This window comes from Pseudochaenichthys georgianus, chromosome 21 (assembly GCF_902827115.2).
Source record: "Pseudochaenichthys georgianus chromosome 21, fPseGeo1.2, whole genome shotgun sequence".
NCBI lineage: Eukaryota > Metazoa > Chordata > Actinopteri > Perciformes > Channichthyidae > Pseudochaenichthys > Pseudochaenichthys georgianus.
Window position 1 is genome coordinate 16,635,675 of NC_047523.1, and position 9,259 is coordinate 16,644,933.

A 9,259-nucleotide genomic window follows, 5' to 3' on the forward strand; every position below is an offset into this window, starting at 1 on the left:
TACATATAGAAACGCCACTGCATATATGCAATTTAAAGTATGAGAGCACTCTTATAATAACGTAACACAATCATAGACTAGATATATCCTCCCCCCCCTCTCTCTGGTCGCTGAAATGGGGAATTGAAATTACAGGCCAAAAGTTGTATTTGCAAGTATTAAAAGTAAGCAGAGGACACCACACCAACCGAGACCTGTCTGTCCGCCGCATCTGCGCACTGTACAACACACACCGACACACTGTACAACACGCACCTACACACTGTAGCCTACCACACACACACCTACACACTGTACCACACACATCTACAGCTCCTAAAGCATAATCAGGCTACAGCCGTTGTGTATTTTATTATGTGAAGCACTAAATGGTTTTAGAAAAATATCGACTCTTTGTTTGTAGATATCTACTAAACTAAAGCAAATAAAGAGAGTAGGCCTGTTATACTGAGTGATATATATTGTACACACTGCTCTGCTTTCTGCAGGACCTCACAGCTGTTCTCACTGTAAACATCGCGTTGCGATGAGAACAGTTTCTAAAATAATATCCAGGGGATGCATGCAGAGCTGTCATTGGCTGAGATAAGTCCGGCCGTGCGTCACGCCTCCACCGTTCCCGGAAATGCATCCGTGGAGGAACCATCAGTGTATCCTCGGTTATAGCTCCTCCAGAGAGCCTCCTCGACGCTCGATCCTCGGTCCTCGGTGTGCATTTAGAGAAATGAGACGTCCTTCAAAATGGCGCGCTGAAATTCATTTCCGGGTCACTACCGGAGGACCGAGGAGTCGAGGAGTCGAGGAGTCGAGGAGGGGAAATTTGAGTATTGAGAAGCCTCTCTAGTGTTTATATATATATCTATGGTGACAGCGACAACCATAGATATATATAAACACTAGATGGCTCATGGGAGATTTTCCAGAGTAGCTGACCGGCCGCCATCTTGCTACAGTTAACAGTTACTCTGATTCGCGTTATGGTAGCTGTTGTAAGGTGAGTGATCTGCACAAAAATACTCTTAACTCACTGAAATCTTGACTGATTTAGAAACGGTTTGGTTTATTATAAACATGATTAGCATGGCTATGATACAGGATGCTTGGACATGTTGAAATTGCAGCTTTTATTTGTGTATGTGGTTGTATTTATTAGTTGGCTAATAACAAGAGGATGTCAGTGAGACCTAGTATTACAAAGTTGACCCAGCAACTTTACACCAGTGGGAGAGGCAGAACTGCTCTTTCTTTTCAACACAACTTAAGTTACACATGATTTCTTCCAAGTGGTTTGGCTTGTTAAAAACATCTTGCATTATGATATAGGAATTTGCTGGCTTTGTGTTTACAGAAGTACCTGACTATGCCGGACTTTTGTGCAGCCTACGGATGCTCTAATCACCGCAGTCTGGAAACAAGAACCCGTGGGATCACCTTTCACGTGTAAGATTTGACAATATTATCACTAAAATTAGGATAATCGTTAATTACTTAGTGGATGTATGTACATTACAAGTCCTGCTACACAGGATCAGTGGGGCTATGTGAAATAATAGTATTGCAAGATTGTTGTTGACCCAGCCTCTTTAGAATATGCTCTTACCATTTCTTTACACAATTATTTAATGTTTCTATTGGACACCTTTTGTCATAGTCTGCTCCATCATTCACCAGTAGTTTTCCATTCACCTGTCTCACCTGTTTTCCACACCCACTCGTTAACTCACTCTCTTTCTCTTCTGCACCCATTAGCTTCTGCCAGTATTTAAACTCGCACCTGACACACACTCTTTGCCAGATTGTACTTTGCCTCATGCTTGTCTCTCCCGCGTTCGACACTAGATTGCCTACCCGGTTCCGACCCTGCCTGTCCCCGACCTGCCTGCTCTGCCTGTTTCCTGATCCTGCCTGTCCCTCGACTATCCTGCCTGGCCTGTTATCCGACCCTGCCTGTATCCACGCTGACCGCCTCGCTTACTCCCTGACCCTCTGCCTGTCCCTGACTCACCTTCTGCCCGCTGTCCTCCGGTGCGTTATACTGCCCGGTTGGTATTCCTCCGATCCAGTGGAATCTCCAATAAAGGATATTACCAATTCTCCTTGGTTTCTCGAGTGCTGCATTTGGGTTCTCCTTAAGACTGTGACAGAACAATCTGGCCAGAACATGGACCCAGCGCACTCCTCTTCACCAAGAGACCGTTTCGAGAGAGTTGAGGACGCTCTCCAGAGGGAGGAAGCCTCGATAGCCGCCCTGGCCACCGAGGCTCATCATGCTACATCTTCACATGACCAGACGCTAACCTATTTAGCTGCGCAGCTACAGCAGCTAACGGCTACTGTGCAGCAGCTAGTGGCAGGAGTGGCTGCTCCAGCGCCTCTTCCTATGCTGTCGACACCCGCTTCTGCATCACCTCTGATGGGATTTACCCCGGAGCCTCGGGTGGGAACTCCGGAGCGCTACGCCGGGGAACCGGAGGGCTGCAGCCCGTTTCTTACGAACTGTTCTATCCTGTTTGCACTGCAGCCACACACTTTCGCTTCTGAAGCTGCTCGTGTGGCGTTCACGGTCAATCATTTGACTGGGAAAGCCCGACTGTGGGGCACAGCGGAATGGGAGCAACAAACACCCGCCTGCTCTTCGTTCCCCGCTTTTTCTGCGCAGCTGCGCAAGGTGTTTGGACCCGTGTCTGTGGGTCCAGACGCTACAGGAGGACTATTGAACCTGAGCCAGGGTAATGGATCTATAGTGGATTATGCCATTGAGTTTCGCACCCGGAGCCGCCTCAGCAACTGGAATTCTGCAGCCCAGTGTGACGCCTATCTGCGTGGGTTGGCGGATTACATCAAAGATGAGCTTGTGTCATTTGATTTGCCCAATTCACTGGATGGGTTGATTGAACTGACTTCCCGCATGGATCGGCGCATCCAGACACGGAGACGGGAGCGACGATCGGCGGAAGTTCAACATGCCTGGGCGCCCCGACGTCCGAGTTTGGCTGCGACTCCTCACCTCACTCCAGAGCCGCAACCAGGGGGGGATGAGCCCATGCAGGTGGGTCGCACCAACCTCACTTTGGAGGAACGTGAGCATCGCAGACGTCGTAACCTGTGTCTCTACTGCGGCCAGGCCGGCCATTTCGTTTCTCACTGCCCGGTAAAAGGCAAGGCTCAGCAGTAATGGGGAACATACTGGTGAGCCAAACCCCTGGATTTGTTCCCACTCAGAGATAGTGCTGCGTACCGGCAAGCCGAACCGGTACTGGACTTGTAAAAAGTTTCGGTTCAAGTCCGGTTAAAACCGGAACGTCGGGAACCGGTACTTGGACTCGCAAAAAAACTAGCACTTACGTATATTCTGGTGTCTGTTGTTATTTAAACATTCCCTGATAAACGTTATTCAGCGTCAATAAATGAGTGCTAATCCCAGTGTGCTCAGTGTACAACATCACATGTCATTTCACCTTCGATTCACGGTTTGAAAACGTAGCCTTTCGCCACATGCTAATGCTAACCGGAAGTGAAGAATTTTCAGAATAAAAGTATTAGTTAAGTTAATAGTGTGAACTTCCGTTTTATTCAGAATAAAACTGATTTAAATTAAATAGTGTATTTAATTCAAAATTACGCCATATCAACATTGATTTTAATTTCTAACAGTATGTATGTACATCACTATGTATGTAGTATGTACTGTATAATGTACACATGTAGAGTTGTAGAAAATGTACAGACAGTACACTCTGACTGTACAGTCACTACAGTTTAGCCTATACTGTATAGTAGGTGTGTAACAGTGTAATGCGTATAGTCTACTCTACACTCTACCTTTCAGCAACGTTTTAGGGATTTAGGCTCAGTCAGCTCAGGGACTGTTTGGTTACTTTAGTTTGGTAAATGAAATAAATGTTTGAACTTTGTAGTAGTTCACTGTAGTTGCTGTCATAAGTCATTTGTAGACTAAGTGGCAAAAAGTGTTTTTTCTACATTTGTACTTTGTAGAGAAATGTGGACACAAGTTAGATGGGAGCACAATAAACCTGATGAGTTTGAATTTGAGTTGATTATTGTTAATTTTAAATTGATAATTAGCTCACAATAAGTTCACTTTAGTTACTCACACAACTTGACACAAGCCATGGGTTCAGGTCCGGACTTATAAGTCCGGACCTGAACCTGAACCTCTGGACTTGAGTCCGGACCTGAACCTGAATGCGAGTCCAGGTACGCAGCACTACTCAGAGACCATTGAGCCACGCCAGGTTGCTATTGCCGGATAGCTCTCAGGCTCTTGCAGTTTTTATTGACTCTGGTTCGGACGCGAGTATTATGGATGAAGAGCTTATGCTGCAGTTGGGTATAGACCGGGTTCCCTTATCTCGCCCAGTTCCAGCCAACGCCTTAGACGGTCACCTGCTGGGGACAGTGACTCATCAGACTGTACCCGTTCACATGCTCCTGTCTGGGAACCATCACGAGACTATTCAGTTTCATGTTCTCCGGTCTCCACATATCCCGCTTATCCTGGGTTACCCATGGCTCCGCCGCCACAACCCTAACATTGACTGGGAGACGGGAGCCATTTTGGGATGGAGCCCCTCTTGTCATCAGATCTGTCTGAAACAGGCTGCCGCGCCTCAACGCTCGGGGAACCCCAGCCAAGTTCTGGATGTTACAGGAGTTCCACCGGAATATCTGGACTTCAAGGAAGTATTCAGCAAGTCGAGGGCTACTTCCCTACCACCACACCGGCCCTACGACTGTGCCATCGACCTGCATCCCGGCACCAGCCCTCCCAGGGGTCGATTGTACTCCCTGTCTGCTCCGGAAAGAGTTTCCATGGAGACTTATATCAATGACGCTCTGGCGGCTGGGATTATTCGCCCGTCCTCATCACCTGCTGGCGCAGGGTTCTTCTTTGTAGAGAAGAAAGACAAGACAAGATAAGGCCCTGTATCGACTTTCGGGGTCTTAATAACATTACAATCAAGAATCGATACCCACTGCCTCTTATCTCTTCTGCATTTGAGTTGTTGCAGGGAGCAACCATATTCACGAAGCTGGACTTGCGTAACGCGTACCACTTGGTACGTATTCGCGAGGGGGATGAGTGGAAGACCGCCTTCAACACCACCTCGGGGCACTACGAGTACCTAGTCATGCCTTTTGGGCTTACCAACGCCCCTGCAGTATTCCAGGCGTTGGTAAATGATGTGCTCCGAGACATGTTGGACCGACACGTGTTTGTTTACTTGGATGACATCCTGATCTTTTCCAAGACACTGAAAGAACACGTGCACCACGTCCAGGCGGTTCTCAGGAGATTACTCGAGAACTCGCTGTTTGTTAAAACGGAGAAGTGCGAGTTTCACACATCCTCTGTCTCTTTTCTGGGATACATCGTGGGACAAGGGAGCATCGAGATGGATCCTGCCAAGGTTGATGCAGTCACTTCCTGGCCAGTTCCAGATTCCCGGAAGCGGCTACAACAGTTCCTCGGGTTCGCCAACTTCTACCGGAGGTTCATTCGTGGATACAGTACCTTGGCCGCTCCTCTCACAGCCCTGACCTCCTCTAAGGTCATATTCCAGTGGTCCTCCTCGGCTGAGGAGGCATTCCAGAACCTTAAGGCGAGGTTCACCTCCGGCCCCATCCTCCGAGTACCCGATCCTGTAAGACAGTTTGTTTTGGAGGTGGATGCTTCTGATATGGGGGTGGGAGCCATCCTGTCTCAGCGAGCAATGGACAGCCAAAAACTCCATCCCTGTGCTTTCTTTTCAAAGCGTTTGACTCCAGCGGAAAGGAATTATGATGTGGGAAACCGGGAGCTGCTAGCAGTGAAGTTGGCTCTGGAGGAGTGGCGTCACTGGCTCGAGGGGACCAGTCAACCTTTCCTGGTGTGGACCGACCACAAGAATTTGGAGTACATCCGGTCGGCCCGCAGACTGAATTCCCGACAGGCTAGATGGGCCCTTTTCTTCACTCGGTTCAATTTCTCCCTCTCCTACCGCCCTGGTTCTCGGAACATTAAGGCTGACGCTCTTTCTCGTCAGTTTGGAGAGGGAGGTAACATTCCCAGGGGCTTGGACACCATCCTTCCGACTTCTCAGCTCGTCGCCGCCCTCATCTGGGAGGTGGAGGAGAGGGTCAAGGCTGCCCAGCAGGACCAGCCGGGACCCAGTGCCTGTCCTCCGAACCGCCTGTTCGTTCCGCAGACGTTGAGGTCTGATGTTCTCCAGTTGGCTCATAACTCCAGACTCACCTGCCATCCTGGGATCCAACGCACATGGGAGGTAGTCCAGCAAAGGTTCTGGTGGGCAACACTTAAGGAGGACACCAGGGAATTTGTTAATGCCTGCCCCGTTTGCAATCAGAACAAGTCTTCTCACCAAGCTCCTGCCGGTCTCCTACGACCTCTGCCTATCCCTCATCGCCCCTGGTCTCACATTTCTTTGGACTTTGTTACTGGTCTGCCACCGTCCAACGGACACACTGCCATCTTGACGGTGGTAGACCGATTCAGTAAGATGGCTCATTTTGTGCCGATACCCAAGCTCCCCTCAGCTAAAGAGACGGCAGAGCTGGTCCTGCTCCATGTGTTCCGGCTCCATGGGCTGCCTACTGATGTGGTTTCCGATCGTGGTCCTCAATTTACCTCGGTGTTCTGGAGGGAATTCTGCACGCTCCTTGGGGCCACGGTCAGTCTGTCATCCGGTTTCCATCCGCAGTCCAACGGTCAGACAGAAAGAAAGAACCAGGAGATGGAGACAACCTTACGATGTATAGTCTCCAAGAACCCAGCGGCCTGGGCTAAACAGCTGCTCTGGGTCGAGTACGCCCACAACACTCTGGTCAGTTCGGCCACCAAGCTGTCCCCATTTCAGTGTGCTTACGGGCTTCAACCCCCTCTGTTTCCGGCCCTGGAGAGGGAGGTTACCTGTCCGTCCGTCCAGGCTGTCGTCCGTCGTTGTCGACAGACCTGGAATCAAGCCCGGAGAACTCTCGTCTGTTCGGCCAACCGGTACGCCTCCTCTGCCAACCGCCGACGTTCTGAAGCACCTGTCTACCAGGTGGGCCAAAAGGTATGGCTTTCCTCCCGGGATATTCCTTTACGGGTGGATTCAAAGAAACTTGCACCTAAATTCATTGGACCGTTTGAGATTGTCAGAATAATCAATCCCGCAGCAGTAAGGCTAAGACTGCCTCGGACTCTGCGGATCCATCCCACCTTCCACGTTTCCAGGATCAAACCTGTCCGAGAGAGTGCCTTGGTTCCTGCGATCCCTCCCCCACCACCCCCCCGGATGATTGACGGCGGGCCTACGTACACTCTCCGACGACTTCTTCGTTCCCGTCGCAGAGGAAGAGGAGTCCAGTACCTGGTGGACTGGAAGGGTTACGGCCCTGAGGAGAGGTGTTGGGTTCCAGCTCGTCATGTGTTGGACCCCCGGCTCATCAGGGAGTTCCATCGGCGTAATCCCGAGCAACCGTCTAAGACCGTCACGTTGACGGGCAGAGACACAGGGAGAGTCTCTCCTCTTACCGTCAGCTCGTCAGAGGAGGACAGCGAGGGGCAGGCTTCTGATGAGGATGCAGATTCCCACAGGGGGCAGGAGAGGGAGGCGGAAAGAACTTTTTCAGATGAGTACTAATCCCACCTCCCACCTTCATCTGTAGAGTAGCATTTAGGGACGTCAGGAGCCGTCCATTAAGGGGGGGGTTCTGTCATAGTCTGTTCCATCATTCACCAGTAGTTTTCCATTCACCTGTCTCACCTGTTTTCCACACCCACTCGTTAACTCACTCTCTTTCTCTTCTGCACCCATTAGCTTCTGCCAGTATTTAAACTCGCACCTGACACACACTCTTTGCCAGATTGTACTTTGCCTCATGCTTGTCTCTCCCGTGTTCAACACTAGATTGCCTACCCGGTTCCGACCCTGCCTGTCCCCGACCTGCCTGCTCTGCCTGTTTCCTGATCCTGCCTGTCCCTCGACTATCCTGCCTGGCCTGTTATCCGACCCTGCCTGTATCCACGCTGACCGCCTCGCTTACTCCCTGACCCTCTGCCTGTCCCTGACTCACCTTCTGCCCGCTGTCCTCCGGTGCGTTATACTGCCCGGTTGGTATTCCTCCGATCCAGTGGAATCTCCAATAAAGGATATTACCAATTCTCCTTGGTTTCTCGAGTGCTGCATTTGGGTTCTCCTTAAGACTGTGACACCTTTTTTATTACTCTTAGTGTGGTTGTCTTATTCTTAAAGTAGGCTATACATACATGCATACATACCAAAAATATGATAATTTCGGTGTGTATTTTTGTCCTACCCTTAATGTTGAAGGAAAGAAGGGAGGAACATGTTGACAATAATTTATATATCTGGCTACCTTTCTCATGTTTTTAAGGTTTCCCAAAACCAAAGAGAGGAGGAGGCAGTAGGAACTCGCCCTAAGAAGGGACGGTTTTGTTTCCTGTGACAGGACACTGCTCTGCAGTGAGCACTTCAGGAGTGAGGAATTTGACCGGACAGAGCAGACTGTCTGGCTTAAAGATGGTGTTGTGCCAACAATATTCAACTTCCCAGCTCATCTTCAAAGGGTATGTGCATCATTGGCCAACAACAATTCAAGGTGTATAAGATTGATATATAAATATTAGAGCCGGGACTCGATTAAAACAATTAATCTAATTAATTAGAGGCTTTGTAATTAATTAATCGAAATTAATCGCATTTTTAATCAAATATAGATATTTGACCTGAGAACAGTGAGAAGCAATTTTCACATGGATTTTACTCCAAGTGGTCTACAGTCGAGTGCAATCCAGTGAGCCAGGGAGTTGGTTATTTTCTCAGACGTGGACTTACTTATCCTGGCCCTGAAACCAGTCATCTAGTTGAGTGTGGGTTGGGTCAGGGTGTGGTTCCTTGCACTCGGAGTCGGGCTAACGTCCACGCTAGCTGCTACATGCTTTGCATGTAGGTGATACTTTAGGCTTGTGCACAACCGTGCTCTTATCGACGCTTCCATCCGTCCGTTTTTTAAAACAAAATTTCCCATCCACGGGGCTGACCAAAGCGGTCTCATCAGCTTGTTCGTTCATGTTTGACTATTGTTCACCGTGGTTTGTTGTTGTTTGAAGTCCCATGCTGAAGTCATGAACGTTAGTTGGTGCTCCAGCAGTGTTGTAGTCAAGTCACCAATTCACGAGTCCAAGTCACCCTCGAGTCACCACTCTTCGAGTCCGAGTCCAAGTCCGAGTCAC

The 9,259-nt window shown here is 49.4% G+C and overlaps 1 long non-coding RNA gene across 1 annotated transcript; it reads left to right on the forward strand.

The window, feature by feature from the left end:
- The first annotated feature begins 927 nt into the window (after window positions 1-927).
- Window positions 928-8,443, forward strand: LOC139435967 (uncharacterized). The gene is made up of 3 exons (XR_011645177.1): window positions 928-994; window positions 1,349-1,440; window positions 8,401-8,443. It is a non-coding gene; the product is annotated as an uncharacterized lncRNA (long non-coding RNA).
- Window positions 8,444-9,259: the final 816 nt, after the last annotated feature.